The following is a 16,287-nucleotide window of genomic DNA, read 5'->3' as shown; positions in this document are numbered from 1 at the left end:
GTTACAGGGTCATACCTCAGGTCACGGGGTCGTCCCTGTGTCGAGCGTAGGGGAACCCCTAGGCTCGGAGGGGACCCCCTAGGCTCGGAGGGGACCCCCTAGGCTCGGAGGGGACCCCCTAGGCTCGGAGGGGACCCCCTAGGCTCGGAGGGGACCCCCTAGGCTCGGAGGGGACCCCCTAGGCTCGGAGGGGACCCCCTAGGCTCGGAGGGGACCCCCTAGGCTCGGAAGGGACACCCTAGGCTCGGAAGGACCCCTAGCTACGGTAGGAGAACACGTCTCTGAAAGGAAGAAGAAGGGAGCGAACAAGGAAGAAGGCAGACAATAAGGAAGAAGGGAGACAATAAGGAAGAAGGGAGACAATAAGGAAGAAGGGAGACAATAAGGAAGAAGGGAGACAATAAGGAAGAAGGGAGACAATAAGGAAGAAGGGAGACAATAAAGGAGAATAAAGGAAGAAGGATCAGGTGGATGAACAAATGGAGAGTGATGCAGGAGGGTGAAGTAGAGAGGTAGAGGAACACGGCACGTAACTCACTCTCTAAGTATTTATAGTTTGAAAAAGCACACACACACAACCATCTTCTAATCTCAGAATACTTCTAATGTATTTTCGAACCTTTCTCGAAGTGGATCATGTCCCAGGAATCCTTCCTGTTTGTATCACCCGGGTTCAGCAGCCTGGGCCACAGGGTTACCGGGGCAGCATATCCAATACCTTACAAAACCCGGTTTTACCAATTTTGAGTGAATTTGCTACAAAAGAACTGTTAAAACTCAGCAAAATGATCTTGACTCCCTGAGTTCGTGTCAACATGTAATCGGTTACTTAGAAATATTAGTGGTAAAAGCTCGTTAAAAAACTAGGGTGATAAGGCCTTTACACTAACACAGGGAGTGAGAGTCGATGCACTAGAAAAAAAACCCGTAACCATGGGCAACGAACCAAACAAGGCCATCAAAGCTTAGGGTGAGGCAGCATCATCACATGTTTACAACCCTCCACTCGTGTTTTTGTAATGCTGCGGGGGACACCTGCTGCCTGGGTAACAGCTTCTCCCCCGAATCAACCTACCCTGGCTTTGCGCCCAGGTGAGGCCACTCCAGACCGACAACCAGAGCGCAACTCCATAGTCTCCTGAGACTGATGGATGCCTACTGTGGGATATTTGGGTTTGATTCTGATTAATTGATAATTAAAGTAGTAAATTAAATTACGAAGGACCACCCGCTTTTAAAGTAAGAGGGAAACTGAGAATTTCAGATCATTAGATAAAATTCTAGAGAAAACCAGTGACTATGGATATGACTAGAAAGTATGATCATAAGAATAATTAATGGGCTGTATTATTAAAAAACCAAACCTCAAACACCTACATTGGGGGGTTATTACTGGAGGTCAGTACGTCCAGGAATCAGTGTGGTTCGTTCACTAATTCAATTAATAATAATCTAATCCTATAAATAATGCTGAATATAATATTATTCATACAAAGAAGAACATGAATATGAGCATAGCAATGAATTACAGTAAATCACACATTATGTTGAAAACATTCTGAATGTATCAAATTGCTAAAATATAGGAAAAAAGAAATAAGCCTTAGCTTGTAGTAGGTTCCTTTAGATAACTCTGGAAGTCCTCTTAATCTCCAAGTCTGGCACATTGACGAATGGCACGATTAACAAGGAGAAGGCAGCATGAGGAATCCGTCTCTCACGCTGCAAGATAAATAACTACCAGTAGCAATTGATTTAACTACTCAATTCATATTCAAGATTATTGATATCTACAGATAGAATTCTAATCACCTGTTATTAGGTGTTATCTTGCCGCGTGACGTGCAATCACCCCGCTATTAATAAACTTATAAATGATGCATCAAATAAAAGGTACTTAGCTGTGGGCACTGTGTAAGTATTAAGATTGCCGTAATTACGCATCCCAAGTTCCGGTGAACCTATCTTGGATTGATGCGTTTCAAGCTGGCTGATCACGTGTCGTCAGGAACCAAGTCTAAGATCCCTCTTTAACACCAGCACTAGTTGAAGATATTATCTGCAAGGTCGTTCACGCCTCACAGTGGCGGCTTTCCTCTGTGGATGGACACACTTGTCCTATTTGCTGGACAATGGCGTCTTTTGTGAGTACGGTAAGCGTAGCTTTGCCTCCTTCTGGCCTTGCACGTGTCCGCTTCCCGACTGAGGATGGCGTCCCCCTACCCACGCCGAGTCGACGTTCATTACACAAATTATTGGCATGAACATTAATATTTCTCGCATTCGCGCTTGAAACTCTAAAGACTGGACGGGTTTATTATTTAGAGGAACGAAATATTATTATTTAACTATTTAAGAATAGTAAATATATAAGGGAGAGGAATTAATGTCTCCCCATGGCATTCATTGATGACGTTAACACTACCGCGAGGTAGACGGTATAATTCTAACGCTCTATTCGGCTTTTAGTTAGAGAACAATTCGTCTGCAATCAGTTGTCATACAGAATGCTTTAATTATGGAGAATCGTATTTAATTCTCACACAAATTGAATATAATGTGTTTTACTGTAAAGAAATCTGACGCAATACTGGCGTCAGGTGACGTGAGAATTCTAGCCTAATGCACAGATGAATTATTAGTACATGAGAATTCTACGAGTTGTTATTTTTACTTACTACAATATTAATATGGTTAGTAATAAGTAATGAGAATACAACAATGCTGTATTCGATGTTGGAAATATCCAACATAACTCCGGGGGGGGATTCCCAGGGTCGCAGTGTACTGTGTTGTACTGACCTATCCCGAAGTGATATTAAGATTAACACATTAGTATGTTAGTACACACATAACGAACGTCCCGGATTTATCAAGGACTTACAAGAATTTGAGTCTTGTTATTCACATGTCAACTGAAACATGTTGTTTGTAGCCTACACAATATTTATAAAATTTAACTCTCCCAATTTAAACTAACAGAATCTACAGTGATGCGAGATCTTGGGTCATAGTGACGTGTAAGGTTTCGTTACGTGATATCACATCGTAGCATCATCACAGTTTTCTCAGTGGGATGTGAAAGAAATTACTCTTGTTCAGAGTTGTAATAGGCTTGCAGTTTCCCTTAGTGGAAACATGCATGAAATATTGAAACATTAAATGATTAAGTTATCGGTAATCAGGAACGCTCTAAAGCTCACAATAAACTCAACAACTAGGGTCGCAGTGACATGTAATGGTGTATTACGTAGCTGCTGAATCGTAGGTAAACTCAGGATAAGTTCTTAAGAACTGATAACACTATTGTATGATTATACAGTAAAGTGTTACTGGTCATTTAAGATCAAGGAGACTATGACACTACAGTAAAGTCACTGTCTAGGGTCGCTGTGACTTGTAACTATTGAGTTACTAGACAATAACATCACGCAGCATCACGATCACCTCAAATTCATATGAGGAAATTGAATTAAATGTGCACTGCCGTGCAGTAGTCATGCTGACTGATGGTACAACTAATTTGCTAACTAGCTAAAATAATAGAGAAGTAGAGAACTGAAAAGTTTATTCATTAAAATCAAGGAAAATTCTGAGTCGACAGTGAGATTAGTAGCCTAGTCATTCTGACTTATGAGCTAATTAAATGGCAGCTCATAGGCTTGACACTGTAAACTGGTTAATACGAAATCACCTTTACATGAATTTGAGTTTATTAAATCAGTCTCTATAAGTATAGTCAACTGTAATTAATGGTGAGTACAAATTAGGCTAGTACTCAGTTGACACTAAACCTACCTAAGTAAGTGGTTTAGATTTCTAACCTACCTAAGTAAGGGACTAAGCTAAATGTGAGCAAAAATGTACACAAATTAACATGGTGAGCAGTATTGAGCTCATTAACAGGTCGAGTTATATTGAACTCGTGAACATGGTGAGCTACAGTGAGCTCGTCAGCAGTGTTGACAGGGTGAGTTGCAGTGAACTCGTCAACAGTGTTGACAGGGTGAGCTGCAGTGAGCTCGTCAGCAGTGCTGACAGGGTAAACTACAGTGAGCTCGTTAGCAGTGCTAACAGGGTGAGTTGCAGTGAACTCGTCAACAGTGTTGACAGGGTGAGCTGCAGTGAGCTCGTCAGCAGTGCTGACAGGGTGAGCTGCATGGAGCTCGTTAGCTAGTGCTAACAAGGTGAGTTTACAGTGAACTCGTCAACAGTGTTGACAGGGTGAGATACAGTGATCTCGTTAGCAGTGCTAACAGGGTGAGTTCAGTGAACTCGAATTAACGAGGTGGAGTTTTGTCATTCAGTTATCATGGGCGAGCAATATTAAGCTCGTGCGCATGGTGAACGAGCACTCATATTATTACGTTAATTCTAAGGTGAGCTATGTTAAGCTCAGGAAGCATGTTAATTAACAATGCTAATGTTTAACGGTAATGCATCAAACATATTAGTTCTCTGGAAATTCACTTACATGTTAGTAAGTTGCAAGTTTGTTCGTGCTGCGCTCCTACACTAAATAAGCAGGAAACGAAAGAAAAACAACTCAAACAATTAATGCAAGTATTTATCACTAACCCTTAGTGCAGAAAACATGGTATTAAGGTTTCTTGGCAAACCTTTAAAGCGCAAGTATAGTGGACCAGTGGTCCTAGTGAATGTTATCACTAAATTCAGAAAATGCCAGTGGCATTGAGTGCTAGATTCTCTAGCCTAACATTATTAATTCCTAGGGAGTACTAGATTCTCTAGCCTAACATTACAATTTAACTAGGAAGACTGAGTGTGGTCAATTACTACTTGTCGAGAATAATTCTAGGTCTGCAGTGAATTCAATAGTTTGGTCGCTGTAACTTGTACTTGTTTGAGTACGGACCATTGGGTTTCACTGAGAGCTATGAAACATCTCGGCGAGTATCAATTGCACTACATTCAATCTGAGTTTATTATTCAGCTGTGTTTCTCCTTTTAGCTTGTTGCTGGAGAATTGATTTACTGCTGACTAATTATTATTATTGGCAGGCTAGGCTTGTTCACATTCAGAACTTTACCAGTAAGTAAATAGCCTCCTGCAGATTGGAGCATATTCATTCCCAATCGTTTAACATGTCCAGTTATGAACTGGTATAGTAGTCGGCTCCTACTAGTACATCTACATTGTTAAGGCGGTCAGACATTAACTTGTTGTCAGCCAATTTAATTTCACGTTCCTGCAGGAAGTGGGCTGTGTACCCCAGAGCCCTTAATATTTAAGTCTAAAGGTATTTGATCTACAACAATGGCTTGGACAGCCTTGGCATGACTACCTAGTCATACAAGCGGTTGAACTACTGAGTATTCCATGGGTTCCTCGATTTATCATGAACCCTGACAAGTTTAATTTTACTTGTCCTATTGGTTGTAAATTAAGTGCCTCTGCTGCCCTTTGAGTAATGAAAGTTCTCTGGGAACCTTGATCAAATAGTCCACGTATGGTGATATTGGCTCCTCTGTTCTTTACTTGAAGTTGGGCAGTAGGCAAAGCAGCATCCACTTGAGATGCTTGGGAAGTTACGTTGTACACATATCGCACCTTGCAGCACTGTACTGGTGTAGATTCTCTACGTCCTATTCTAGGATTGACATAATTAGTCTTAACTAATTTGCACAGTGCAGCATGATGCTTGCCCCTTCTACACCTATTGCAGGGTGTTCAGTGGGGTGTCACAGCTGTTAACATTATGTGGTTTGAGACACCTAGTACATTTGTGTAACTGTTTGAGTCGTCTGACTCTTGTGTCTCTATTAGGATAATTAGTAAATTTGTACAGAGAGAATGTTTTTTGATTGCAAAACAAGCACATTCCCCATCCTACAGATCGTTTAGATGTTACCGGTTTAGGTAAAACAGTATTAGCAGGTGGTGATGGTTTTGCTGTTTGCATTTGCTTGTTATTTATTCTCTTGTGAGTACTTGGTGTACTCTGGGGAACCATTAATAGGCTCTTGGGAGTGCTCTTTGGACTATTAGGTCCTCTTAGGAGCACCTGTGGGACTCTTAGGGCCTCACTGATGAATCAGTATTTGACTGATTGTTGTTACATGGGTTATTAGCACCTTTGTTACCTAGTGACAGTGGTCACTTTAGGAGTTTCAGGTAAGGAAACTGATGTAGGTACAGTTTTGGTGGCATTCAGATTAGCATTAATTGCTTGGTCTGCTGTATGATTGCTCATATTGCGCAAACCTGTAAATATATCCTGCATTGACAGGGTAATTAACCATTCTGGTATACATATAGTTTATTAAGTGTGTCACCAGACAATTTTCTCTGGATGATAATTTTAGTCATCCACTCAGTAGTTGGGGTGATCCACCTCTTTACTGAAAGAATTTATCAGTGACTCAAGCTGAAAACTAAAAGCTTGTAAAGAGTCAACTGATTGCTCTGGTGAAGATAAATTTAATAATTGGTGCACAAGGTTTATAATAGTCCTTCTCATTGTTAGCACTTACTTTAGAAGGCCTGTTGTGAGCAATTGTGACCATTACTTGTGTTGCTAAAGGCTTCTTGCTTAGCCTCAGCTTTAATTACAGCTTCGGCTGCTGCTGCAGCATTAGCTTTATCATTTTCTGGTTCAGATTCACTGATTATTGCAGCTTCACTTGTTTCATCTGCAGCTTCATTTGTTTCTCTGGGTTCTGGTGATAAGCTAGGTAATTCAGTAGCATTATGTATCGAACTTATAGAATCCAGGGAACGTTGAGAAGAGTGGTCTGAAATTTGATCAGACTCTGTGAACAAATCATCACATGAAGCTGTATTAGATGAGAGGTTAGAAAATGAAGGTTGATCTTCAGTTGCTGATCTTGTATAGTGATCAGCATTGATTAGAGGATTCTCCTCGTCTTGAGTGTTAGCTTGGATACAGGTCTATTAATGATCTGATCCACCCACTCGGGAATATCTTGCTTCGCAAGCACCTCCTTATATCGGTCTAAACTGGTTTGAACAGAATGTTCATAGTTATCGAGATCAGATTCTGTTAGACTTAAGTGGTCTGAGACAGTATGACCGGCTTGGAGTAAATTCCTGTGGGTCTCGATTACAGTCTTGATGTAGTCATATTTTTGGCTGGCGATCCTTATGAAAACTTGCTAGTCTGTAGACGTCACCTGGGTCAGTTTCGACACAGAAATGACATTTCATAAGCAGTTTTCCTAAGGAGCTAGAAGAGCTGTCAAGAATCTTGCATTCCTTTCTAAAGGATTCATTCTTGTGGTAAATTGAGCCTGATAGGGCTTATGTAGCTAGTGGTATAGCTTATAGTCTGCTCCTTGATGCAGAGCAGGTATAATTATTGACAGCCTGATAGGGCTTATGTAGCTAGTGGTATAGCTATAGTGTCTGCTCCTTGATGTAGAGCAGGTATAAGTATTGACAGCCTGATAGGGCTTATGTAGCTAGTGGTATAGCTATAGTGTCTGCTCCTTGATGCAGAGCAGGTATAATTATTGACAGCCTAATATTTCTTGAGGCTGGTTGTAATTTACCTCATTTAGAGGTTAGCTACCTACCTAATAATAAGCAACTAAGATTTGAGTGGTACCTTGTCTCACTACAGGTGTTCCTCAGCTTAGCTCTTCTAAATCAGCCTCGGATGGGTAGTGGACTTACAGTAACACTCAAAGACAATACATAGAAATATGCAATAAAATAATTACACAATAAATGGTTAATCCCACCCTTGATAGGGTCAGCACAAAAGAAATAATATATGTGTCACTACTAGCTCAAGCCTAGTCGTGAGAATTTCTACTTGAAGAAACTACAACTATATTTAGTCTGTGCTTGTGTCAGATTCAACACAATCACAGCCTAAATTGCTACCTAATGAAGGTTGGCAAAGATTATATTATGGTGCAGTAATGTGCAAATAATTGTGCTGTGTTTTGGGTTTTTTGTATTTTATATATATACACTTGTGTAATTATGTGTATAAGAAATTAAATGAACACAAAGAATTAATTGTGTTTGGCAAGTATTCTACTGCCGTAAATATTATCTAACTCCTAAATGTACTCCTAATTGTGGAATAAAATATTATCAGGGTTAGTAATGATTAACTAGTATGAGATCAGTAATTTATATTAGTATACTGGATCCCTAAATGTTAATGATCCACTGACTTGAGTGAATCAGTAATTATAACATGGATTCAGGCTATAATGGACAGTCTGCTGACAGCCATATTGAAACATTGGTATAGCCTAAATGGTTAACACTTAATTGGTGTTAGTGATTAATATAAGGTTATGAGCTGTTGCTCTTGGTGACCTAAGGTTCTACTTCAGTATGAAGTGTAGGTCTAAATGTTGTGGGTATTGGTTATGACCCACTAAAGCTATGTATAAGGTTAGTGTGATCTAGGCTAACTGATGTGTTACACTGTTAGTTGACACAATTAATTAAATAGTTAGTCTAGCTTCTATCACACAAGGATTAGTTATTAATGGTTAATATTTTAATTATAAATTTAATGCCTATCCGGTTCGATAAGGACCATAATGTGGGATATTTGGGTTTGATTCTGATTAATTAATAATTAAAGTAGTAAATTAAATTACGAAGGACCACCCGCTTTTAAAGTAAAGAGGGAAACTGAGAATTTCAGATCATTAGATAAAATTCTAGAGAAAACCAGTGACTATGGATATGACTAGAAAGTATGATCATAAGAATAATTAATGGGCTGTATTAAAAACCAAACCTCAAACACCTACATTGGGGGGTTATTACTGGAGGTCAGTACGTCCAGGAATCAGTGTGGTTCGTTCACTAATTCAATTAATAATAATCTAATCCTAAATAATGCTGAATATAATATTATTCATACAAAGAAGAACATGAATATGAGCATATAATGAATTACAGTAAATCACACATTATGTTGAACATTCTGAATGTATCAAATTGCAAATTATGAAAAAGAAATAAGCCTTAGCTGTATAGTTCCTTTAGATAACCCTGGCAGTCCTCTTAATCTCCAAGTCTGGTACATTGACGAATGGCACGTTAACATGGAGAAGACAGCATGAGGAATCGTCTCTCGAGCTGCAAGATAAATAACTACCAGTAGCAATTGATTTAACTACTCAATCATATTCAAGATTATTGATATCTACAGATAGAATTCTAATCACCTGTTATTAGGTGTTATCTTGCCGCGTGACGCGCAATCACCCCGCTATTATAAACTGTAAATGATGCATCAAATAAAAGGTACTTAGCTGTGGGCACTGTGTAAGTATTAAGATTGCCGTAATTTCGCATCCCAGGCTCCGGTGAACCTATCCTGGATTGATGCGTTTCAAGCTGGCTGATCACGTGTCGTCAGGAACCAAGTCTAGTCCCTTTAACACCAGCACTAGTTGAAGATATTATCTGCAAGGTCGTTCACGCCTCACAGTGGCGGCTTTCATCTGTGGATGGACACACTTGTCCTATTTGCTGGACAATGGCGTCTTTTGTGAGTACGGTAAGCGTGGCTTTGCCTCCTTCTGGCCTTGCACGTGTCCGCTTCCCGACTGAGGATGGCGTCCCCTCCCACGCCGAGTCGACGTTCATTACACAAATTATTGGCATGAACATTAATATTTCTCGCATTCGCGCTTGAAACTCTAAAGACTGGACGGGTTTATTATTTAGAGGAACGAATATTATTATTTAACTATTTAAGAATAGTAAAGATATAAGGGAGAGGAATTAATGTCTCCCCATAGCATTCATTGATGACGTTAACACTATCGCGAGGTAGACGTATAATTCTAACGCTCTATTCGGCTTTTAGTTAGAGAACAATTCGTCTGCAATCAGTTGTCATACAGAATGCTTTAATTATGGAGAATCGTATTTAATTCTCACACAAATTGTATATAATGTGTTTTACTGTAAAGAAATCTGACGCAATACTGGCGTCAGTGACGTGAGAATTCTAGCCTAATGCACAGATGAATTATTAGTACAGGAGAATTCTACGAGTTGTTAATTTTACTTACTACAATATTAATATGGTTAGTAATAAGTAATGAGAATACAACAATGCTGTATTCGATTGGAAATATCCAACACCTATTACTACTTGTCTCTGCATTTAAATAACACCAAAAATATAAATAATTCTTCCTGTTGAGATAATGTTAGTGTTCCCTAAGCCTGAGACGAGAGCTGTACATGTTCTGGCGTCCCCTCTTGAACACCTGGCTACACAGATGGCACCACAGAATGATGAATTATTTCCCCTCTGATCCCCTGTCCACCGCTCACCCCATACTTTCCCCTCTCGTCCGCAGCTGGCTGGGGGTGTGGCCCAGCCCCAGGAGCGGCCACACCATCTGGATCCACACCCACCAGTGTCAGGAGCAAGGGTTTTATTGTCTAAAATTGATTAATTTATCCAGTGAGGCATAACATTGTTATGCACCCAATGCTGCAAGCTTTGCTGCTCTTTAGAGTCGTGTTTCCATCACTTTTGTCCCGTATTGTGACCTTCATGGCATCCACAGGTGTGTGTACACTAATTGGTCTGAACCTTAAAGCAAACTTTGAATGTACTCCATCCGCCTTGTAATGATCTGAAAAATTTTGCTTTTCTGCCACAGGACGTAGGCCACACATTTACAATGCTAAACAGCATATATATGACAATTATCTTCTGTACAGTTGACCTAAAATCACCTCATCTCACAGTCAAGCATCAGACCTGGTCTGTGAAATAAAAATAAACATTGAGGCTTTTTATGCATGAACTTCGTCTCTAAGGTTAAACTAGGATTCCAAAGTTAAGGCTTCACCTCTGGGACACGGAGAACACTGTAAGACCGTGACATAATTAAATTCTACAACAAACAGGGGGTTGAATTTGGCATGTCCACCTGCAATGGGTGCTGTTCACCTGAGGGCAAATAATGACGAGAATCAGCACTTTATATACAAGGCTAACCTGCTTATGGCGACAGGTTGGCACCTTTTATCAAGAGCACTCGAGATATTATGACAGAGAATACACAAGGCAAGGATTCATATGAGTATCAAGAGAATACACTAGAGGACTCATAACTCATCCACACTAAGAGGACATCAGAACTCATCCACACTAGAGGACTCATAACTCATCACACTAGAGGACTCATAACTTCATCCACACTAGAGGACTCATAACTCCATCCACACTAGAGGACTCATAACTCATCCACACTAGAGGGGTGTATAACAATCATACTAATTGCTTAAATGTTGTTCACAGGTATTAATGAACACAATTAGGTTAGGCTTGAAATTAATGGAGATAATTGAATAATTAGTTCCAATGTTCACAATTTTATTAATTCTAAATGAATAGGCTTTAAAAGTTGTATTTACTGAGTCTTCGTACACAAATGATAACACATTCTACTATTATTTGTAAAAATTATTCATGGAATTACTTAAACTCTTAAGCACAAAAAATAACACAACAAAAGTTAAGATATGATAACCAGAAAGTACGATAGCACAATGTACATTTATGAACTAGCATAAACTAGATAAATGATGTATATAAGTATAGCTTTATATGTATATAAGTTTATCTCATATACAGTGTGATTACTTGCCAACCAATAATATTCCATTGGAAAATGTATATCCAAGCCCTTATAGTACTTTTGAATAGTTATTACTTAACAAGTAATGTCGTCTTGACGTCGAGGGGTCGTCATGACGACGGTGATGACGTCGGTTTGACGTCACGGAAGGTTTGACGTGATATTTCGTGGTGGCAGCACTTGATACGACTGACGAGGTAATTTACTTTGCTGCTTCACTAACCAATTAGGCAGTTTATATTCTCAGAAACCACCGCCCTCACTCTCCACCACTACAACCACTACTCCACACCACCCTACCTACTACCACACTCCCCCACCACCACCACCACCACACTCCCCCACCACCACCTACCTACCTACCACACTCCCCCCACTCACCACCACCTACCACACACTCCCCCCCCCACCACCTACCACACTCCCCCACCACCACCACCACCTACCACACTCCCCCACCACCACCACCACATCACACTCCCCCACCACCACCACTACCACACTCCCCCACCACCACCACCACCACACTCCCCACCACACCACTACCACACTCCCCACCACTACCACTACCACACTCCCCCCACCACCTACACTACCACACTCCCCCCACCACCACCACACACTCCCCAAACACCCACCCCCACCACCAACTACCACACTCCCCCCACCACACCACACTACCACCACTCCCCACCACCACCACACTCCCCCACACCACCACTACACACTCCCCCACCACCACCACCACTCCCCACCACCACCACCCCAACACCACCACACTCCCCCACCACCAACCACCACCACCACACTCCCCCACCCCCACCACCCCACTACCACACTCCCCACCACCACACTCCCCCACCACCACCACTACCACACCTCCCCACCACCACCACACCACACTCCCCCACCACCACCCACTCCCCCACCACCACCACTACCACCACCTCCCCACCACCACCACTACCACACTCCCCCACCACCACCACTACCACACTCCCCCACCACCACCACACTCCCCCACCACCACCACTACCACACTCCCCCACCACCACCACCACCACCACACTCCCCCCACCACCACCACCACTACCACCACCACACACCACCAATCCCGAGAGTCACAGTGCCTGACACCTGCCCGAGTGCCACTGAGTGCCACTTGAGGTGGAAGCAATTAGTGAGTGGTGAGGGAAGGGTTGGTGGAAAATAACAGCCAGGCCTTTGATGCGGCGGTGCCTGTTACAGGTTGGACCAGTACTGTCATATGTCACTCTCTCAGTACTCCGCTGTCATGTGACACTCTCTCAGTACTCCGCTGTCATGTGACGCTCTCTCAGTACTCCGCTGTCATGTGACACTCTCTCAGTACTCCGCTGTCATGTGACACTCTCTCAGTACTCCGCTGTCATGTGACACTCTCTCAGTACTTCGCTGTCATATGTCACTCTCTCAGTACTCCGCTGTCATGTGACACTCTCTCAGTACTCCGCTGTCATGTGACACTCTCTCAGTACTCCGCTGTCATGTGACCTCTCTCAGAACTCCGCTGTCATGTGACACTCTCTCAGTACTCCGCTGTCATGTGACACTCTCTCAGTACTCCGCTGCCATATGACACTCTCTCAGTACTCCGCTGTCATATGACACTCTCTCAGTACTTCGCTGTCATATGACACTCTCTCAGTACTCCGCTGTCATGTGACACTCTCTCAGTACTCCGCTGTCATGTGACACTCTCTCAGTACTCCGCTGTCATGTGACACTCTCTCAGAACTCCGCTGTCATGTGACACTCTCTCAGAACTCCGCTGTCATGTGACACTCTCTCAGTACTCCGCTGCCATATGACACTCTCTCAGTACTCCGCTGTCATATGACACTCTCTCAGTACTCCGCTGTCATATGACACTCTCTCAGTACTCCGCTGTCATGTGACACTCTCTCAGTACTCCGCTGTCATGTGACACTCTCTCAGAACTCCGCTGTTATGTGACACTCTCTCAGTACTCCACTGTCATATGACACTCTCTCAGTACTCCGCTGTCATATGACACTCTCTCAGTACTCCGCTGTCATATGACACTCTCTCAGTACTCCGCTGCCATATGACACACTCTCAGTACTCCGCTGTCATGTGACACTCTCTCAGTACTCCGCTGCCATATGACACTCTCTCAGTACTCCGCTGCCATATGACACTCTCTCAGTACTCCGCTGTCATATGATACTCTCTCAGTACTCCGCTGTCATATGATACTCTCTCAGTACTCCACTGTCATATGACACTCTCTCAGTACTCCGCTGTCATATGACACTCTCTCAGTACTCCACTGTCATATGATACTCTCTCAGTACTCCGCTGCCATATGACACTCTCTCAGTACTCCGCTGTCATATGATACTCTCTCAGTACTCCGCTGCCATATGACACTCTCTCAGTACTCCGCTGTCATATGATACTCTCTCAGTACTCCGCTGCCATATGACACTCTCTCAGTACTCCGCTGTCATGTGACACTCTCTCAGTACTCCGCTGTCATATGATACTCTCTCAGTACTCCGCTGTCATGTGACACTCTCTCAGTACTCCGCTGCCATATGACACTCTCTCAGTACTCCGCTGCCATATGACACTCTCTCAGTACTCCGCTGCCATATGACACACTCTCAGTACTCCGCTGTCATGTGACACTCTCTCAGTATCCGCTGTCATGTGACACACTCTCAGTACTCCGCTGTCATGTGACACTCTCTCAGTACTCCGCTGTCATGTGACACTCTCTCAGTACTCCGCTGTCATATGACACTCTCTCAGTTCTCCGCTGCCATATGACACTCTCTCAGTACTCCGCTGCCATATGACACTCTCTCAGTTCTCCGCTGCCATATGACACTCTCTCAGTATTCCGCTGTCATGTGACACTCTCTCAGTACTCCGCTGCCATATGACACTCTCAGTTCTCCGCTGTCATGTGACACTCTCTCAGTACTCCGCTGTCATATGACACTCTCTCAGTACTCCGCTGTCATATGACACTCTCTCAGTACTCCGCTGTCATATGATACTCTCTCAGTACTCCGCTGTCATATGACACTCTCTCAGTACTCCACTGTCATATGATACTCTCTCAGTACTCCCGGCCATATGACACTCTCTCAGTACTCCGCTGCCATATGACACTCTCTCAGTACTCCGCTGTCATATGATACTCACTCAGTACTCCGCTGTCATGTGACACTCTCTCAGTACTCCGCTGTCATATGACACTCTCTCAGTACTCCGCTGTCATATGACACTCTCTCAGTACTCCACTGTCATATGATACTCTCTCAGTACTCCGCTGACATATGATACTCTCTCAGTACTCCACTGTCATATGATACTCTCTCAGTACTCCACTGTCATATGACACACTTGCAGCACTTCGAATTCATATATGACACTCATCACTCCACACTCATATGACACTCGCTCAAAACTCCACAATCATATGAACTCGCTAAGCTCCACAATCTTGACACTGGTTCAAATACCTCAGTCATTTGAAACTCGCTAAGCGCACTTTGACACATCTAAAACCATTTTGACACACTCAAAACATCACACTCATCTGACACTCGAAAAACCACACCATTTTGTTATTGGACAGTGATAATGGGAAGATATAAGTACATCAGTAGGAAACGTCTATCTTACCGCCTAGATAACTAAATCAGGCGTGTGGATTCCCAAGAGTTTATCACCATAGTTAATTACAATTACCAATGGTAATTAATGCAATGAGACAGACATTACAGCCAAATTAGCGTGCAACAAAGATGAAGTTGAATTAGATCTAGGTATCCCCATCTCTGCTGTCAACTGTATTGGTCCAAACATTCAGGTCTGATAGGAAAGAACTTACTGACTCCTAACGACCTGAAAGTACTAGTATAAAAGCTATAATTTGTTCAGATCTGAAACCTACATCTGTGGGCAGCACAAAACGTGGACCAGACTATGCGACACAGTGGTTGCAAGGATCAGATTGGGTTACCGTCACCTGTGGCAGGTGGCTGCAGGTGACGGATCTCCCAATCCTGAGCACTCCAGGTGCAAACTCTGTGAGCAGGAACTACGGCATGATCACTAAGACACTACATCCCCTGCTGAAGTTCCCCCGCAAGCACAACTAGGTGAATACAACTAGGAGAATACACACACACACACCACACACACACACACACACACACACACACACACACACACACACACACACACACACACACACACACACACACTACGGTGAGTCACACCCACCCGCGACGGTGAGTCACACTCACCGCGACGGTGAGTCACACTCGCCCGCGACGGTGAGTCACACTCACCCGCGACGGTGAGTCACACTCATCCGCCACGGCGAGTCACACTCACCCGCGACGGTGAGTCACACTCACCCGCCACGGTGAGTCACACTCATCCGCCACGGCGAGTCACACTCATCCGCCACGGTGAGTCATACTCATCCGCCACGGTGAGTCACACTCATCCGCCACGGCGAGTCACACTCATCCGCCACGGCGAGTCACACTCATCCGCCACAGTGAGTCACACTCATCCGCCACGGTGAGTCACACTCATCCGCCACGGTGAGTCACACTCATCCGCCACGATGAGTCA

The sequence above is a fragment of the Procambarus clarkii genome, chromosome 18 (genome assembly GCF_040958095.1).
Source record: "Procambarus clarkii isolate CNS0578487 chromosome 18, FALCON_Pclarkii_2.0, whole genome shotgun sequence".
Lineage (NCBI taxonomy): Eukaryota > Metazoa > Arthropoda > Malacostraca > Decapoda > Cambaridae > Procambarus > Procambarus clarkii.
Note: the sequence above shows the minus strand (reverse complement) of the source record.